The 20,649-nt window shown below is 48.3% G+C and overlaps 1 protein-coding gene across 3 annotated transcripts in view; it reads right to left on the reverse strand.

Moving 5' to 3' along the window:
- NFIC (nuclear factor I C) overlaps positions 1-20,649 on the reverse strand; it is a 380,967-nt gene that overhangs the window by 225,009 nt on the left and 135,309 nt on the right. The window lies entirely within an intron of this gene.

Below are 20,649 nucleotides of genomic sequence, written 5' to 3' on the forward strand. Positions count from 1 at the left end.
AGATGGAAAAGGGGTATTAGTGAGTGCAAGGGAGGTATCCATACCCAGCACTTATCCAACCCTAACCAGTTCAGTGCCCCAGGCAAGATTTTGGCTAATGCCCCCTTGCAGATGTGTACCTGTATATGTAAGAACTGCGATGCCCACTTTGGAGTGTCTTTAGACTCTCAAATGCAACTTGGTGCATCTGTAGATGCAACCATTGGTCACTCCATCAAAACTTTCACCAGCCCCATGCTAGTTGGAGATTTCCATCTGAGTATGGCCTTCAACATGATTAAGTTTGAGACACTCTCATTACATATCCATAAGACAGACCATCTCCATGCTTTTGAATGTCCACATCCCTAGCATGCATTGTTACTTAGATGTATATGCAATACAATAAAAAATCGCTCAACTGCGCCCGACATTGGCATAATATGCAACTCAAAATAAGGTTCCATCTACTGTATATGTCCTGTACTGTACTCTCCCATATATATGTTCTTTACTGTGCTACCTTTAATCCCATATTCCATATTGTGTCCCCTCCTTGCTTATATGCTCTTTATTGTGCCTCAAATTTGAATTTTCTTTATGTTATCTTTAGCCCACTGTATGTTTCTTATTGTGCTATTAACCCCTTCATCTGTATGTTCTATTCACTTTGCCTCCCAATCTGTAAGTTCTTTAATGTGCTTCTTGCCCCCATCTATATGTTCTATCATGTGCTCCACTCTAAACGGTGCCCATGCTTAATAAATATCCTACGGGGTCTGACTGGCCAAATTTGAGAATTTAATGTCCAGCCTGCCCAGATGCCCTTATGTCTAGGGCCAGTTCCGCCTGATGCAATATGTAGTCTATAGGCTACAATGGCTTTAGCCATCTTCAGAACGAAACCCTGGGATCATAGCTGATAGTTCCCCAGTAGATACATTCAAGGAATATTTGTTACATTTGCTATAAATGGGTGCTTTAAGGGTATATCCTGCAAATAATAATTGATAAATAGCCCACTAATATATATACTTATGAAGTGACGGTCTGCTCCTCTGCAGATTTGAGCACAATATTTAAATTTTGAACTCAAACCCACTGAGAAGCAGTGGCTTGAAAAACCTACCACTTCATAAATATACCCCATAGACACATTTTGAACATATTACTATTAAAACTATGCACAACTGGGCAAATTATTCATGTCTATGCCCAGTGACGCCGGGGGGTGGGTGTTCCTTATTACCCGGGCTCAGGCTGCTGGGGAGGCCCGGGTCTGTTGCCGCCGTCCATCCAGAATATACCTATACTTCAGGCCGGCACCATTTTACCATGATATCTTCGGGAAGATGGCACCTGCACATTGAAAGCAAAGACTCTGGCACTGGGGTATGGGTAACCTACCTTAATCACAGACTTCAAAAATCTGACTCTCATCAAGCTTGTTTTCTATATAGTGCAAATCTGGAGTAGAGAGCAGTGGCGGCTACAGAGGCAAATACCGTGTGCAGAGTGGGGAACGCTAAGCACATACACAAATACATGTGTAGATGTATGTTATATATGTGCTGACGTGTATCCAGATCTGCAGCGGTGCTGTATATCACAGCCACTGTGCAGAACCCGGGATTCTGTATTAACCCTGTCCCCTACCCTAAACAGCCTGGGCCGGCTGCTAGGGCTAAGACTCGGGGGGGTGGATGCAATGGCTAATCCCAAAAGCTAGCGGCTACGGCTAAACATTGGGGTGGGGGTGGCGGCTACAGTAACCCTCCCTGTGGTGTCTACCCCTCCCCCCAGGCCCTAACCATAACCCTCACACCAATACTTACCTTTGGGATGCCGGCATTCCGAGTGGTATCGGGATTCCAGCGTCAGTCACCTGACCGCCGGTATTTACACTGCCGGGATGCTGACAGCATACCGTAAACATTGGCTGCTTTATTTTTACAATGCAATTTAGATTTCATTTTGAACACACACCAAATCTAAATCTCTCACATGTTACATCTGCCCCACCTGCAGTGCAACATGGTTTTGCCCATTCTTGTTCTTTCTTGGTTTGCTAACAAACCTGAATATGGCCCTTATTTCAGTGAGGGACGACAAAACTGTGGGCTATGTAGAATTCGATGTTACAAAAAAAATATGTCTACATGAAGGCGTAGTATAGGGTCTATACTAGTATGGGGTAGGGGCATGTGCACCTGATGATGACTAGTAGCTAACCATGGGGGTAATTCCAAGTTGATCGCAGCAGGAAATTTCTTAGCAGTTGGGCAAAACCATGTGCACTGCAGGGGGGGGAGGGGCAGATATAACATGTGCAGAGAGAGTTAGATTTGGGTGGGGTGTGTTCAAACTGAAATCTAAATTGCAGTGTAAAAATAAAGCAGCTAGTATTTACCCTGCACAGAAACAAAATAACCCACCCAAATCTAACTCTCTTTGCAAATGTTGTATCTGCCCCCCCTGCAGTGCACATGGTTTTGCCCAACTGCTAAAAAATTTCCTGCTGTGATCAACTTGGAATTACCCCCCATGTGTACAAAAGGTCACATTGCATATATTCCATATGCATGTTTTTGGAGTGTCATATACATGAATTGCTTACAAATCTGCATCAGGTCCACCGCCTCTCATACATAACAATTAGTACACTAAACTGTCATGCAAGATGCTTGGGCCAGATTAAGGGACACATGGACCTGAGGCTGAAAAAGATAATGGACCTATTGTGAGAAGCAGAGAAGCTATGACCAGTACTGTGTGGGTTTGGCCAGTTCCACGTAGGCATGTATACCCCTAACACTGTCAGCCCCAATGTCTCCCTTAATGCATAAAGTAGAAATCTGCATAATATTGTGAAGAAATTAAAACGAGATTTATGATAAGAACTTACCGTTGTTAAATCTCTTTCTGCGAGGTACACTAGTCTCCACAGGGAATAACATCGGGGTGTAGAGTAGGATCTTGATCCGAGGCACCAACAGGCTCAAAGCTTTGACTGTTCCCAAGCTGCATAGCGCCGCCTCCTCTATAACCCCGCCTCCATGCACATGAGCTCAGTTTTCGATAACCAGTCCAATGCAGTAGCAAGTAACAGAGACAACAATCACACACATCACACACTCGCGACAGGAGAGGGTGTCAGCGGCTAATGCCATACCAACCCAAAGAAGCTAAGTGCGTCAGGGTGGGCGCCTTGTGGAGCCCAGTGTACCTCGCAGAAAGAGATTTAACAATGGTAAGTTCTTACCATAAATCTCGTTTTCTGCTGCGGGGTACACTGGGCTCCACAAGGAATAACATCGGGGATGTCCTAAAGCAGTTCCTTATGGGAGGGGAAGCACTGTTGCGGGCAATAGAACCTGGTGTCCAAAGAAAGCATCCTGGGAGGCGGAAGTATCGAAGGCATAGAACCTAATGAACGTGTTCACTGCGGACCACGTAGCCGCCTTGCACAATTGTTCAAGGGTCGCACAACGACGGGCCGCCCAAGAAGGTTCAACAGACCGAGTAGATGGGCTTTGATGGTAGCAGGAGCTGGATGACCAGCCTGTACATAAGCATGTGCAATCACCATTCTAATCCATCTGGCCAAGGTCTGCTTGTTAGCAGGCCAGCAACGTTTGTGAAATCCAAACAGCACAAAGAGAGAATCAGACTTCCTAATGGAGGCAGTTCTCTTCACGTAGATACGGATAGCCCGTACCACATCCAAAGACCGCTCTTTGGAGGACAACTCAGGAGAACTAAAGGCCGGAACCACAATCTCCTTGTTAAGGTGGAAGGAAGACACCACCTTAGGCAAATAACCAGGTCGCGTTCTAAGAACTGCCCGGTCACAGTGAAAAATCAGATAGGGGGACTTACAGGATAAGGCACCTAAGTCCAAGACCCTTCTAGCAGAGGCAATAGCCAGCAAAAACAAAACCTTAATGGAAAGCCACTTAAGGTCAGCAGACGCAAGAGGTTCAAACGGATTCTCTTGCAAGGCCTCCAGAACCACTGACAAATCCCAAGGGGCCACTGGTGGTACATAAGGAGGTTGAATCCGTAACACCCCCTGAGTGAAAGTATGAACATCAGGCAGGGTAGCAATCTTTCTCTGAAACCATACCGACAAGGCAGAAATGTGAACCTTGAGGGATGCCAGACGAAGGCCTAAGTCTAGGCCCTGTTCTAGGAAAGCAAAAATTTTGGCCTTACTAAACTTGTAAGCGTCATGATTGTTAGATGTGCACCAAGCAAAGTAAGAATTCAGGACCCTATGGTAAATCCGAGCAGAAGCTGGCTTATGGGCCTCCATCATAGTATGAATGACCGCCTCAGAAAAACCCTTGGCCCTCAAGACGGAAGCTTCAAGAGCCATGCCATCAAAGCAAGTCGGGCCAAATCCTGATATGCACAAGGGCCCTGAACGAGGAGGTCTGGTCATTGTGGAAGTAGAAGGGGACGCTCTATCGAGAGACCCTGTAGATCTGAGAACCAGTGCCATCTGAGCCACGCCGCAGCATTCAGAAGCAGGGTTCCTCCTTCTTGCTTGAACTTCCTTAGTACTCCGGGCAGGAGTGACATTGGAGGGAACACATAAGGTTGCTGAAAGCTCCATGGGATTGCCAGTGTGTCTACGAACGCCGCTTGAGGATCCCTTGTCCTTGCTCCAAAGACCGGAACCTTGAGATTGTGTCGAGACGCCATCAAGTCCACATCTGGAAGGCCTCACTTGTCTACGAGGAGTTGAAATACTTCTGGATGGAGGCTCACTCTCCGGCTTGTACGTCCTGACGACTGAGAAAGTCTGCTTCCCAGTTGAGGACCCCCGGAATGAACACTGCCGATATGGCTGGAAGATGGCGTTCCGCCCATTGAAGAATCCTTGATACTTTCCTCATCGCCATGCGGCTGCGAGTGCTGCCCTGATGATTTATGTACGCCACCGTGGTGGCATTGTGATTGTACTTGAACAGGCCTGTTCTGTATCAAATGCTGGGCCAAGTTCAGTGCATTGAACACCGCCCGCAGTTCCAGAATGTTTATCGTGAGGAGAGACTCCTCCTCGGTCCACCGACCCTGAAGGGAGTGTTGCTCAAACACCACGCCCCAACCCCTCAGACTGGCATCCGTTGTCAGAATGACCCAGTTGGAGATCCAGAAGGGACGATCCCCGCTCAGTCTGTGGTTCTGAAGCCACCAGCTCAGTGACAGACGGACCTCCGGAGACAAGGAGATCATTTGAAACATGATCCGGTGAGGCAGGCCGTCCCACTTGGCCAGAATCAACTTCTGTAGATGGCAGGAATGGAATTGAGCGTACTCCACCATGTCGAAGGCCGACACCATGAGACTCAGCACTTGCTTTGCCGAATGTATCGACACTTGCGGACGACATAGGAAGCATCAAATCTTGTCCTGAGACAAGAACAACCGCTGGTTGTGAGTGTCCAACAATGCCCCCAGGTGTACCATGCACTGGGCAGGGACCAAGGAAGATTTCTTCCAGTTGATGAGCCACCCGTGAGTTTGCATAAACTGGATTGTCACATCCAAATGACGTAGGAGAATTTCTGGGGAGTTCGCCAGTATCAGTAAGTCGTCTAGATACGGGAGGATCCTGATCCCCTGACGGCGTAGCACAGCCGTCATTACCGCCATGACTTTGGTGAATACCCGCGGAGCCGTGGCCAAACCAAAAGGTAACACCCAAAACTGGTAATGAAGGTTGCCCACCGCAAACCTCAAGTACTGCTGATGTGACATTGCAATAGGAATATGTAGGTAGGCATCTTGTATGTCCAGGGAGACCATATAGTCCCCAGTCTCCAAGGCCAGAACAATAGAGCGTAGAGTTTCCATACGAAACTTGGAGACCCTCACATACTTGTTCAAAGACTTGAGATTGAGAATGGGCCGCGAGGACCCGTTCGGTTTCGGGACTAGAAACAGCGGTGAATAGTACCCCTTGCCCTTCTGAGCCAGAGGCACCTGTACTACCACTCCTGCGTCCAGGAGGGACTGTACCACTGAATGAAGTTTTTGCCTTCACCGGATCCGAAGAGACATCTGTCACGCAAAATCGATGAGGGGGCGACTTTTGAAGGATACGGCGTAACCTCGAGAGACAACTTCCCGTACCCAAGCATCGGAAGTTGTCTTCAACCATTCCTGGGTAAACCCTAGAAGTCGGCCCCCCACCCTGGGATCACCTAGAGGGAGGCCCGCCCCGTCATTCGGCAGGCTTGTCTGTTTTGGAAGCAGGCTGATGGGCAGCCCATGCCCGCTTGGGTCTGGGCTTAGGTTTGGAAGTATGAGCTTGTTTCTGGTACGCCTGACCTTTGGCCTTTCCTGGAGGATGAAAGGAGCGAGAGAAGGTACTTTTAGCCTTCGGCGCCGATGGTGCCGTACTCGGTAGGCAAGCGGTTTTAGCAGAAGCTAAGTCAGCCACGATCTTATTGAGGTTTTCTCCGAAAAGAATGTCTCCCTTGAAAGGAAGTACCTCTAGGGTTTTCTTAGAATCCAGATCCACAGACCAGGATCTCAACCAAAAGATACATCGAGCTAAGATGGACGTAGTCGCAGCCTTGGCTGCCAGCACCCCGGCATCAGAAGCCGCCTCCTTAAGATAATGAGAAGCCGTGGTAACATATGAGAGACATTGTCTAGCATGATCAGAAGCGTTGGAAGGTACCTCCGCCTCCAGCTCCTGAGTCCATGCTTCAACAGCTTCAGCAGCTCATGTCGCTGCTATGGTTGGCCTATGCACAGCCCCTGTTAGGGTGTAAATCACCTTTAAACAACCCTCCACACGTCTATCCGTCGGTTCCTTCAGAGAGGTGACGGTAGTCCCTGGCAGAGCTGAGGAAACTACCATTCGTGCAACATGGGAATCTACAGGCGGAGGAGTTTCCCAATTTTTACATAGCTCCGCAGAGAGAGGATAGCGAGCCAACATTTTCTTATGCGGCGTGTACTTTGTTCCTGGAGTTTCCCAGGATTCCTGACGTATGTCAGCCAGGTGTTGAGAATAAGGCAAAACTTGTTTAACCACTTTCTTACGTTTAAATCTGTCCGGATTTTTAGACACAGGCTCAGGTTCCGGTTCATCAGAAATTTGAATAATCAGCCTGATAGCCTCAATCAAATCAGGGACATCCTCCTGTGACCATCCCGCCCCATCTGAAGCATCAGAGTCAGTGTCTGTGGGGTCAGTGTATGCGCCATCCTCATCCGAGGAAGTGTCTGGAACGGTGGTGGATTGTGAGGAAGTAGCGGCCCGTTTTGAAGACTCATTAGTCTTAGGCAGGCGGGCGAGAGTTAGACTTCTTTTTAGTCAGTGATTGGTTCAAGTGCTGTAATTGTGATGAGATCTGATCTGCCCATGGCGGATTGACTGCAGGGACCATAAACTGCTGTACTGGCATAGGCAGTCCCACAGGGGGCGTAAGTTTAGTTACCAGCGTATTAAATAACTTGGAGAAGGTAGCCCAGGGCGGGTCATTGTGGACCCCCATTGCTACAAATCCACTGGAGGGCAAAGAACGCCCAGAACTTGAACTCTCTGCTGCCATGTTTTCCTCAAATGTGTCTGCAGCGGCACCACCACTCAATGTGGTATCAGCCCCAGTTCCGTTGCCCCTTGCAGCTGACATGAGCTCAATATCAGGCAACCTAGTACAATATCAGCAGCACTATATCTAGCAAGAACTCCCAGTGTAGTGTCATCAGCACAAACCGGGAACCCAAGAGGTATATGGTGACCAGAAATCACAGAGAAAAATACACAGTAAGTATATCTTGTGAAACACCTATATAGTCTAATAAACCTGACGCACTTAGCCCCTTCAGGTTACAGAATATAGGGGTAGTAGGCTGAGCTAAATACACGAAATGGTAGTCACTCATCAGCTACATGCACACACACAGAAAGTCACAATGTACAATGCAGAAGTTATATCATACAATAAGACTGCACTGGACTAGCAATACAAAGTAATACTCAGTATAGCTAATAGCAAAACACAGCAAATACTGGATGTATATCACAGGGTATTTGTATAACACAACCCCGACTGTATGCACTCTTTCTTAACTAACACTGTCCATTGACAGGTAGAATACTTAAGTGTCCTGTAAAATGCACAGTGCTGATGTCCATGCATCTTTACAGAGGAGGATTTGCCCAAGATGTCCCAGGAACAGTGCAAAAATAAGAATTTACTCACCGGTAATTCTATTTCTCGTAGTCCGTAGTGAATGCTAGGACTCCGTAAGGACCATGGGGAATAGCGGCTCCGCAGGAGACTGGGCACAACTATAAAGAAAGCTTTAGGTCTAACTGGTGTGCACTGGCTCCTCCCACCATGACCCTCCTCCAGACTTCAGTTAGGATACCGTGCCCGGAAGAGCTGACACAAGAAGGAAGGATTTTAAATCCCGGGTAAGACTCATACCAGCCACACCAATCACACCGTATAACTCGTGATACAATACCCAGTTAACAGTGTGATAACAACTGAGCCTCTCAACAGATGGCTCAACAATAACCCTGTAGTTAAGCAACAACTATATACAAGTATTGCAGACAATCCGCACTTGGGATGGGCGCCCAGCATCCACTACGGACTACGAGAAATAGAATTACCGGTGAGTAAATTCTTATTTTCTCTGACGTCCTAAGTGGATGCTGGGACTCCGTAAGGACCATGGGGATTATACCAAAGCTCCCAAACGGGCGGGAGAGTGCGGATGACTCTGCAGCACCGAATGGGCAAACTCTAGGTCCTCCTCAGCCAGGGTGTCAAACTTGTAGAATTTTGCAAATGTGTTTGACCCCGACCAAGTAGCTGCTCGGCAAAGTTGTAGAGCCGAGACCCCTCGGGCAGCCGCCCAAGAAGAGCCCACCTTCCTCGTGGAATGGGCTTTGACTGATTTAGGATGCGGCAGTCCAGCCGCAGAATGTGCAAGCTGAATCGTACTACAGATCCAGCGAGCAATAGTCTGCTTTGAAGCAGGTGCGCCCAACTTGTTGGGCGCATACAGGATAAATAGCGAGTCAGTTTTCCTGACTCCAGCCATCCTGGAAACATATATTTTCAGGGCCCTGACTACGTCCAACAACTTGGAAGCCTCCAAGTCTTTTGTAGCCGCAGGCACCACAATAGGTTGGTTCAGATGAAACGCTGATACCACTTTAGGGAGAAACTGGGGACGAGTCCTCAATTCTGCCCTATCCATATGGAAAATCAGATAGGGGCTTTTACATGACAAAGCTGCCAATTCTGATACACGCCTGGCCGAAGCCAAGGCCAACAACATGACCACTTTCCACGTGAGATATTTCAAATCCACGGTTTTCAGTGGCTCAAACCAATGTGACTTTAGGAAATCCAACACCACGTTGAGATCCCAAGGTGCCACTGGAGGCACAAAAGGGGGCTGAATATGCAGCACTCCCTTAACAAAAGTCTGAACTTCAGGTAGCGAAGCCAGTTCTCTCTGGAAGAAAATCGATAGAGCCGAAATCTGGACCTTAATGGAACCCAATTTAAGGCCCATAGTCACCCCTGACTGTAGGAAGTGCAGGAAACGGCCCAGCAGAAATTCCTCTGTTGGGGCCTTCCTGGCCTCACACCACGCAACATATTTTCGCCATATGCGGTGATAATGATTTGCGGTTACTTCTTTCCTAGCCTTAATCAGCGTAGGAATGACTTCCTCCGGAATGCCCTTTTCCTTCAGGATCCGGTGTTCAACCGCCATGCCGTCAAACGCAGCCGCGGTAAGTCTTGGAACAGACAGGGCCCCTGCAGCAGCAGGTCTTGTCTTTGCGGTAGAGGCCATGGGTCCTCTGAGATCATTTCTTGAAGTTTCGGGTACCAAGCTCTTCTTGGCCAATCCGGAACAATGAGTATAGTTCTTACTCCTCTTCTCCTTATTATCCTCAGTACCTTTGGTATGAGAGGAAGAGGAGGGAACACATAAACCGACCGGTACACCCACGGTGTCACTATAGCGTCCACAGCTATCGCCTGCGGGTCTCTTGACCTGGCGCAATACTTTTCTAGCTTTTTGTTTAGGCGGGACGCCATCATGTCCACCTGTGGTCTTTCCCAACGGTTTACAATCATTTGGAAGACTTCTGGATGAAGTCCCCACTCTCCCGGGTGGAGGTCGTGCCTGCTGAGGAAGTCTGCTTCCCAGTTGTCCACTCCCGGAATGAACACTGCTGACAGTGCTAACACGTGATTTTCCGCCCATCGGAGAATCCTTGTGGCTTCTGCCATCGCCGTCCTGCTTCTCGTGCCGCCCTGTCGGTTTACACGGGCGACCGCCGTGATGTTGTCTGACTGGATCAGTACCGGCTGGTTTTGAAGCAGGGGTTTTGCCTGACTTAGGGCATTGTAAATGGCCCTTAGTTCCAGAATGTGCAGGGAAGTCTCCTGACTTGACCATAGTCCTTGGAAGTTTCTTACCTGTGTGACTGCCCCCCAGCCTCGAAGGCTGGCATCCGTGGTCACCAGGACCCAGTCCTGTATGCCGAATCTGCGGCCCTCTTGAAGATGAGCACTCTGCAGCCACCACAGCAGAGACACCCTTGTCCTTGGAGACAGGGATATCAGACGATGCATCTGAAGATGCGATCCGGACCACTTGTCCAACAGGTCCCACTGAAAGGTTCTTGCATGAAACCTGCCGAATGGAATCGCTTCGTAGGAAGCTACCATTTTTCCCAGGATCCGCGTGCAGTGATGACACCTGTTTTGGTTTTAGGAGGCCTCTGACTAGAGATGACAGCTCCTTGGCCTTCTCCTCCGGGAGAAACACTTTTCTCTGTTCTGTGTCCAGAACCATCCCCAGGAACAGTAGACATGTCGTAGGGACCAGCTGTGACTTTGGAATGTTTAGAATCCAGCCGTGCTGTTGTAGCACTTCCCGAGATAGTGCTACCCCGACCAACAACTGCTCTTTGGACCTCACCTTTATCAGGAGATCGTCCAAGTACGGGATAATTAAAACTCCCTTCTTCGAAGGAGTATCATCATTTCGGCCATTACCTTGGTAAAGACCCTCGGAGCCGTGGATAGACCGAACGGCAACGTCTGGAATTGGTAATGACAATCCTGTACCACAAATCTGAGGTACTCCTGGTGAGGATGGTAAATGGGGACATGCAGGTAAGCATCCTTGATGTCCAGTGATACCATGTAATCTCCCTCGTCCAGGCTTGCAATAACCGCCCTGAGCGATTCCATCTTGAACTTGAATTTTTTTATATATGTGTTCAAGGATTTCAAATTTAAAATGGGTCTCACCGAACCGTCCGGTTTCGGTACCACAAACATTGTGGAATAGTAACCCCTTCCTTGTTGAAGTAGGGGCACCTTTACTATCACTTGTTGTGAATACAGCTTGTGAATTGCCTGTAACACTGCCTCCCTGCCTGAGGGAGTGGTTGGCAAGGCAGATTTGAGGAAACGGCGGGGGGAGGGGGGAGACGTCTCGAATTCCAGCTTGTACCCCTGAGATACTACTTGAAGGATCCAGGTATCCACCTGTGAGCGAGCCCACTGATTGCTGAAAAATTTGAGACGGGCCCCCACCGCACCTGGCTCCGCCTGTGGAGCCCCAGCGTCATGCTGTGGACTTAGAGGAAGCGGGGGAGGACTTTTGCTCCTGGGAACTGGCTGTATGCTGCAGCTTCTTTCCCCTAACTCTGCCTCTGGGCAGAAAGGACGCGCCTTTAACCCGCTTGACCCTATTGGGCCGAAAGGACTGTACCTGATAATACGGTGCTTTCTGTGGTTGTGAGGGAACATGGGGTAAAAATGTAGACTTCCCAGCTGTTGCTGTGGATACGAGGTCCGAGAGACCATCCCCGAACAACTCCTCACCCTTATAAGGCAGAACTTCCATATGTCGTTTGGAATCTGCATCTCCTGTCCACTGCCGAGTCTATAACCCTCTCCTGGCAGAAATGGACATTGCACTAATTTTGGATTCCAGCCGGCAAATATCCCTCTGTGCATCCCTCATGTATAAAAGTGCGTCTTTTATATGTTCTACGTTTAGCAATATAGTGTCCCTGGCTAGGGTATCTATATTTTTTGACAGGGAATCTGACCACGCAGCAGCAGCACTGCACATCCAGGCTGAAGCAATAGCCGGTCTCAGTAAAACACCTGTGTGTGTATATATAGATTTCAGGATAGCCTCCTGCTTTCTATCAGCAGATTCCTTCAGGGCGGCCGTATCCGGAGACGGTAGTGCCCCCTTCTTTGACAAGCGTGTGAGCGCTTTATCCACCCTAGGGGATGTTTCCCAGCGTGCCCTATCCTCTGGCGGGAAAGGGTACGCCATTAGTAACCTCTTAGAAATTACCAGCTTTTTATCAGGGGAAGCCCACGCTTCTTCACACACTTCATTTAACTCTTCAGATGGAGGAAAAGCTACTGGTAGTTTTTTTCTCTCCAAACATAATACCCTTTTTTGTGGTACCGGGGGTAACATCAGAAATGTGCAACACATTTTTCATTGCCTCAATCATGTAACGTGTGGCTCTACTGGAAGTTACATTAGTCTCATCGTCGTCGACACTGGAGTCAGTATCCGTGTCGACATCTGTGTCTGTCATCTGAGGTAGCGGGCGTTTTAGAGCCCCTGATGACTTTTGAGACGCCTGGGCAGGCACAGGCTGAGAAGCCGGCTGTCCCACATTAGGTATGTCGTCAAACCTTTCATGCAAGGAGTCGACACTGTCGCGTAATTCCTTCCACAGCACCATCCACTCAGGTGTCGACCCCGCAGGGGGTGACATCACGTTTACAGGCATTTGCTCCGCCTCCACATAAGCCTCCTCATCAAACATGTCGACACAGCCGTACCGACACACCGCAAACACACAGGGAATGCTCTGACAGAGGACAGGACCCCACAAAGCCCTTTGGGGAGACAGAGAGAGAGTATGCCAGCACACACCAGAGCGCTATATAACACAGGGATCCCACTATAAATAAGTGTTTTCCCTTATAGCTGCTTTTTTATATATCATATATATATATCTATACTGCGTCTATATTTAGTGCCCCCCCCCCCCTCTCTTTTTTACCCTTCTGTAGTGTTCAGACTGCAGGGGAGAGCCAGGGAGCTTCCTTCCAGCGGAGCTGAGGGAGATGGCCCCGCCCCTTTTTCGGCGGACTTTCTCCCGCTTTTTCTGGAATACTGGCAGGGGTAATTTTACATCTATATAGCCTCTAGGACTATATATGATGTAGATTTGCCAGCCAAGGTGTCATATATTGCCCTCAGGGCGCCCCCCCCCCCAGCGCCCTGCACCCATCAGTGACCGGAGTGTGAGGTGTACATGAGGAGCAATGGCGCACAGCTGCAGTGCTGTGCGCTACCTTGGTGAAGACCGAAGTCTTCTGCCGCCGATTTTCCGGACCTCTTCGTGCTTCTGGCTCTGTAAGGGGGACGGCGGCGCGGCTCCGGGAACGAACACCAAGGTCGGGTCCTGCGGTCGATCCCTCTGGAGCTAATGGTGTCCAGTAGCCTAAGAAGCCCAAACTACCACCTGTTAGGTAGGTTCGCTTCTTCTCCCCTTAGTCCCTCGCTGCAGTGAGTCTGTTGCCAGCAGATCTCACTGTAAAATAAAAAACCTAAATATACTTTCTTTCTAGGAGCTCAGGAGAGCCCCTAGTGTGCATCCAGCTCAGCCGGGCACAAGATTCTAACTGAAGTCTGGAGGAGGGTCATGGTGGGAGGAGCCAGTGCACACCAGTTAGACCTAAAGCTTTCTTTATAGTTGTGCCCAGTCTCCTGCGGAGCCGCTATTCCCCATGGTCCTTACGGAGTCCCAGCATCCACTTAGGACGTTAGAGAAATACAATTTTAATACTTGTGATTTATGGACGATCATGTGGCCAGCTGGGAGCCTGGCACTCATCACACTGTCATGATGAAAGGCCTATGCTTATCTGGAGGCCTGGGGCTATAGTCTCATCCACCATATTGTTAATTTGGGCCTGGAGAGAAGTGAGAGGAAAAACCAGTACTTGATACTGTAAATGGTTCTTGTTCTACAATTGATCCTACTCATTTCAGGTTTTGGAACGAACACAGGAATTTCAGCACATTTTCCCAGTATCTATTTTAAGATCTTTTCAGGTGTGCAATTTTAGCAGTTTGCACAAGGTACACTGGTCACTGTGAACTCTATTGTGGTCACCATTAATTATTTATTTGTTCATCGCTTTGGGGCTAGTTTATGTTTGTACACAAATGCTAATGTTAGCAAGTGAATCTGCCGCTCAGGAATGAAAAGAGATGCCCACTCTAGTCATCACAAACTCGTAATTTGGTATACATTCGCAGCCTACACTTGAAAATGAAGAACATTGAGGTTAAGGGTAGCCCTATGGCTGGACTGTACAACTGCACACAGCAGTTGCAAATGGGGTTACCATCTTTTTGCATGTACAAGCTCTCAGCCATCAGCAGATACAGGTCCCAAAAGCGCCCATGACACACCTGCGTTTTCCCAACCACTCCCCATAACCTCACCGTTAACGCCTACAAATGGTCACTTTCTGTCAATAACTTTTCCATGATATCCACATTGAGAGCTGGATTGTAGCTGTACCTTCCTGCACACACATTGCGATTATGGTACATGCACAGTCTGCTGATAATCACCCCACTGCATTATACTCGGGCATTGCGTACAATCATGAATTAGGCCCGTACAGCTACAAACTCTACTCTGAATATATCAATAAGCCACTAACAGTGGAAAAAGGGCATCAATGATTACTACAACAGGACACAGGTTTCAGAAGATCCTGAATGCAGAATAGCAATATATATTAAAAAAAAACATGTTCTTTATCATAACAGATAATTCCTATAACATTATTGCTTTCATTCAGAGCATAATTAACTAGACCGCTCCTTCACCTTTGGGAATCTTCTTCTGTGAATAGCTCCCAAAACACAGAAGGGTGAAAAAGACAGGGCATTGCCTTTGTATCTTGGTGTGTGCAGCCTCATTAGACACATTTTAGTTCTCTACTTTCATTAATCTTTTTGACAAATATTTACTTCTTTATTGTAATGAAACATGTTAATGTTTCTGTTGACTTATGTTGTCATTTAAAATATTGTTACACTGCTTCAATGATAATACCATTCATGGCATATAACATAATGGAAAATAGCTGTATTCTTTCCACACTATGGCCCTCATTCCGAGTTGTTCGCTCGCAAGGCGAATGTAGCAGAGTTACACACGCTAAGCCGCCGCCTACTGGGAGTGAATCTTAGCTTCTTAAAATTGCGACCGACGTACGCGCAATATTGCGATTACAAACGAGTTAGCAGTTTCTGAGTAGCTTCAGACTTACTCTGCCTGTGCGATCAGTTCAGTGCTTTTCGTTCCTGGCTGACGTCATAAACACACCCAGCGTTCGCCCAGGCACTCCCACCGTTTCTCCGGCCACTCCTGCGTTTTTTCCGGAAACGGTAGCGTTTCCAGCCACACGCCCCTAAAACGCCGTGCATCCGCCCAGTAACACCCATTTCCTGTCAATCACAATGCGAACGTCGGAGCGATGAAAATGCCGTGAGTAAACTTACTTTCATCATAGTAAAGTTACTTGGCGCAGTCGCAGTGCGAACATTGCGCATGCGCACTAAGAGAATTCTCACTGCGATGCGATGAAAATCTCCGAGCGAACAACTCGGAATGAGGGCCCATCATTGCATACAGAGGTGTCCTCATACATCTTGCCTCAATAAGCCATATGGTAGGAGATGTCCAGTGTGAGTGAGCTGACAGGTCCCGTTAGCGTCAGGCGTCTTTTTTGCCGAACATGCGTCTTATTCACATCGGCATGCAAATAGGATGCACAAGTAGACTCTGCTAATTAAAATATGTGACACTTGGGTGAGTAATTGGTTGGATAAAAGGGAGCAACGAGTGGTGGTAAATGGAACTTTCTCAAAATGGACTGAGATACTCAGTGGTGTGCCACAGTGGTCTGTACTTGGACCACTATTGTTCAACATTATCGTAAATGATCTAGAAGTAGGTCTAGAGAGCACAGTGTCAATTTTTGCAGACGATATGAAACTGTGTAAGTCTATAAATTCAGTGGAGGATGCTTAGTCTCTTCAGAACGACTTATTTAAACTGGAAGAATGGGCTTCAAAATGGAGAATGAGGTTAAATATAGACACATGTAAGGTAATGCACTACGGTAGCAAGAACAAGAACACTACCTACATACTAAATGGGGCGCAACTCTGGGATTCTGTACTGGGAAAAGATTTAAGTGTTCACATACAGTATATAACAAACTTAACAGTAGTACCCAAAGTAATGCAGCAAAAAAAGCAAACAAGGTATTAGCATGCATAAAGTGGGGAATTGATGCAAGGCATGAGAGTGTTATACTCCCTGTGGCCAGAGAGATCCCCCAGCCACATGTGTAATGGCAGCCGCGGCAGTGAAGGAGTTAACCCTTAGGTGCCCGGTGCCATTTTGAAAGGTAATGGGCGCTTGGCACCACTTTTGAAAATGCACTGGCGCTAGGCGCCATTTTAAAATACACGTTAGGCGCCGTGCGTTTTAAAATGTATATTTTAATGCTGGCACATTGCCGCAGCCCAGACTCTCTCCGGCGGCTGCGGCAGTGAAGTGTTAACCGCCGGGGTGAAGGAGGTTGCTGGGAGTCCGGGACCACCGGCTCCTGGTGTGCTGCGCCGGCGGCGAGAGGGGATTGGAGGTCGGCGGCTGGGAACTGGGAGCTCCGCTCCTGGCGCCTCCAGCATCAGCGCTACCCAGAGTCAGGAAGCCGCGGCAGCCGGGGAGGGTGTCCCGAGCTGCCGGGCTTTAGAAGGGAAGTGCTGCTCGGTGCCGCAGCTGGGAGCCCGGGACCTTCGGCTCCCGGTGTGCAGCGCCGGAGGAGGGACCTGCTGCTGCGCTGCCGGGGGGTGCGCCGCTCACGGGGGACCGGGCTAGCCGGCTCCCTAGCAGAGTAGTTGTTTGTAGGGCACTGGATGCTGTGCGGCGACTCCGCTCCAGACAGGTAGAGAGCCGCGGCAGCCAGAACGAGCGTCCTAGGCTGCCGGACTGCAGGAGGGCGCCAGCGGTCACAGGACCAGTGGGGTGCGCCGCACGCTGCGGCAAGGCCACAGAGTAAGTGCCACACTGGGGGGACAGGGAGAGCCCAGTGGCCGGCAGTGTACAGGCAGGCTGGAGGACGGGGGAAGCCAGCCCCCCATACCTCCAGCACTGAGAGAGAGAGCCCTAGCAGCCAGGTTGCAGGGCAAAGGGAGCCCAGCGCTGAGCGCTGGGCATAAAACAAAATAATGCTTTTAAATATATATATATATATATATATATATATATATATATACTGTATGATGAGGGACTACAGTGCCTGGGTGGGTGGAGCCTGTGCAGGGCACAGGCTCAGTGTATTTAAAGAGACATGTACAGGAATGGGAAGTGTATTTAAATGTATTTTTAAGGTGAAATGCACTTACTTGGTTGTGTGTCCCAGGAGGAGGGAATCCATGGCTGTGCAGCCTGTTGGATTCCTCAAGTCCTTTTCCCCCAAAAAACGGAATGCCTTCTCCTCTAGCCTTCCACATCAAAATAGCGTGGGAAAGAGAGAGGATAAGCAAAGCTTTCCAACAAGCTGAGTGGTTTTCTGGAGCTCCATTGAGATCACCCCCGGTGAGCAGGAAACCCTGACTGGGGATCTTGGCTGCCCAGCTCTGGAGCCCGAATTCAGGCTGCAGATTGTGAACTAGGTCCCGGGCAGATTCCTGGAAGTAAGTTTATGCGGGAAAACTTCCCCCAGCCCAGACTGAACGTCACTGGGGGTGGATACCGATCCTCCAGGATGGGACGGTCAAGGGAGAGTGACCACTCCCCATTGTCCATAGAGGACAATGGTAGCTGTGCATGTGACCAAGGCATGCACAGCACATGGCTAAACACTGATTGGTTGTGAACCACAGGACGGACTTACCCCCTATGGTATTGTGTATTGGAGTAGGATAAAAGGAGGGCAGCTGCCCCATGAAAAGTGTGATATACCAACTACTTTCTGCTGTAAACATCTGCTGTATTGCTGAAGTTCTTTTCAGAACTATTTGGGCAAATAAATATCTTATGCCTCAAGACGACCGCTTCATCGTGTGACCTGCAGGGCTAGGCAAAACCTAGCTTCGTTTTCCGGCTGTCCAGGGTGTACCTAGCGTCTCCAAGCTCCGCCTTCCGCCTGTTACCGTGCTGTGCTTAGGCAAGCAACGTTTGGGGATTCGTCAACACCACACAGGGGTGGTAAGACAGAGTGTCGACGCATACAGAGCAGAACCGTGGTTCCAGATGCAACGGCTACGAGGAGTATGGTGGTGGCAGCTTAGCACCCGCCCACTGCACAGTGGGTGGAGTCAGTAACAGGCGGTTACTGGCGGTAAGCGGGAATCCCCTATGTGGCCAGGTCCCATGTGACCTGAAAATCCATTCTGTGACTGGGGACGGGCCGCAAAGCGGTGAGGGCTCTCATACGGGACCATCTGGTCACACTCCCATTATATAAATCATTAGTGAGGCCACATCTCGATTATTGTGCATAATTATGGGCACCCTGCTACAAAAAGGATATCCTGAAACTAGTAAAGGTTCAGAGATGGGCGACCAAATTGATTAAGGGGATGGGGATGCTAGAATATGAGGAAAGGCTTGCTAGGCATGTTTACACTGGAAAAAAGGAGATTAAGAGAGGACATGAGTAACATTTACAAATATAGAATGGGTCAATACACAGAGCTAGCGGGGATTTGTTTTTGGTAAGATCATCAAAAAGGATACATGGACACCCGCTTAGGTTAGAGGAGAGGAGATTTCGCACACAGAGACAGAAAGGTCTCTTCACGGTAAGAACAATACATATTTTGAATTCCCTGCCTGATAGAGTAGTAATGGCGAACTCGGTCATTACTTTTAAGAATGGGCTAGATACATTTCTAGTGGGTAAGGATATACAGGGCTATGGTGGGTAAATAATATACTATAGTAATAAAATAAAAAAATGAGTTTTTTCATTTACGATTAAACATTCAGCACAGTCAAAATTAGTCATAAAAATATTTCAGTATAGGAGATCACTAATAGGTTGATTCGATGGACAAATTGTCTTTTTTCAACCTCAGGAACTATGTTACTATGTACAGTATATATAAAGTATATACAGTACATGGACCCTGAGATGTGACGGACAGTAGGAACCCCATTTTTCAAAGGATTGTGATTCCACCTTGTTCAATGTATTGTGGGTATACAAACACACGGAAATACCTCTGGAGGGGATGCATTTAATTTTCTGGCTGTAGGGATCTCAGAAGTCAGGATACCGATGCCGGAATCCCAATAGCCGACAATGCTGTAAGCCGGAATCTTGGCGCAACAGGACTATTCCCACTCATGGACGCCCACAATACCCTTAGAGTGTGCGAGACCGCAGCGTGGTGAGTGCAGCGAACCCGCAAGGGGACTCTTTGTGCTCACCCCGCTGCCGGCATTCCGGTAAATCATACTAAATTCCTCTGGTGGGCAACGGGTGAAGAAATTATGTGGTGCCCTATAGAGATATACACAACATCCCTACAGATGTACTGTATATACAGTATATATGCTGCTGCAAAGTTTGAATCTATTGCCCTGAGTTGTCGCTATGTCTGTCTTGAAAAAGATCTAACATGGACTGAAACGCCGACACGTACTGTATATGTGAGCATTAAAAAAAAAAAATTTTTACTTCAATTGCGGTGAGTGTCCCATTTCATTTGAGATATATATATATATATATATATATATATATATATTGTATAACAGACAGATAGACATATCACTCGCATCATACTGCTGGTCATATATTTCAGCCGGTGCCTTCATAATTTCTTATTTCTATATGTATATGTTTTTTATGTGTTATGTGACCTATTACTTTTGCTGTAATTCTACATTAATGACAAACAGGACATGGAGTACAGCTTTTCCGTTAGGGGGTGATTCAGAGCTCATCGTAGATGTGCCAAAAGTAGCAGATCCACGATCAAATTCTCTGTCATGCAGGGGGACGCCCAGCACAGGGCTAGTCCGCCCCGAATGTCAGGCCCAACCTCGCCCCCCCCGACATACACACACACACACACACACACACACACACGGCAGTGATGCTTTCTCACCCGTCAAGTAGCTCCCTGCCTGCACAGCCTAGCATGTTTTGGGTCGCAGCAGCTTCGTGTGACCGCAGCCTGTCCCAGCAACGGTCCGGACATGCCTGCGTTGTTCGGACTGCGCCCCACCCCAACGGCATTCTAACACTGTTGGCACGCCCCCTCTCACCCCGCAACCACCTCTGCCTGTCAATCAGGCAGGAGATATCGCACCAGTGAGATGCGTTTGCATCTCGCTAGGTGCGCACGCGCAGTGAAGAGAAAGGGCTTCAGGGTGCGATCCCTCTTGTAGCAGCGATCAGCCCTGAATCAGGCCCTTAGTACTCTAATACTTATGGTCAATGTCACTGAAGTTTTAGAGAATTTTATTTTTTATTTTTCAGTGATAATACATAATGTATTAAATCTCGATTTTAA

Source organism: Pseudophryne corroboree, chromosome 1, assembly GCF_028390025.1.
Source record: "Pseudophryne corroboree isolate aPseCor3 chromosome 1, aPseCor3.hap2, whole genome shotgun sequence".
NCBI lineage: Eukaryota > Metazoa > Chordata > Amphibia > Anura > Myobatrachidae > Pseudophryne > Pseudophryne corroboree.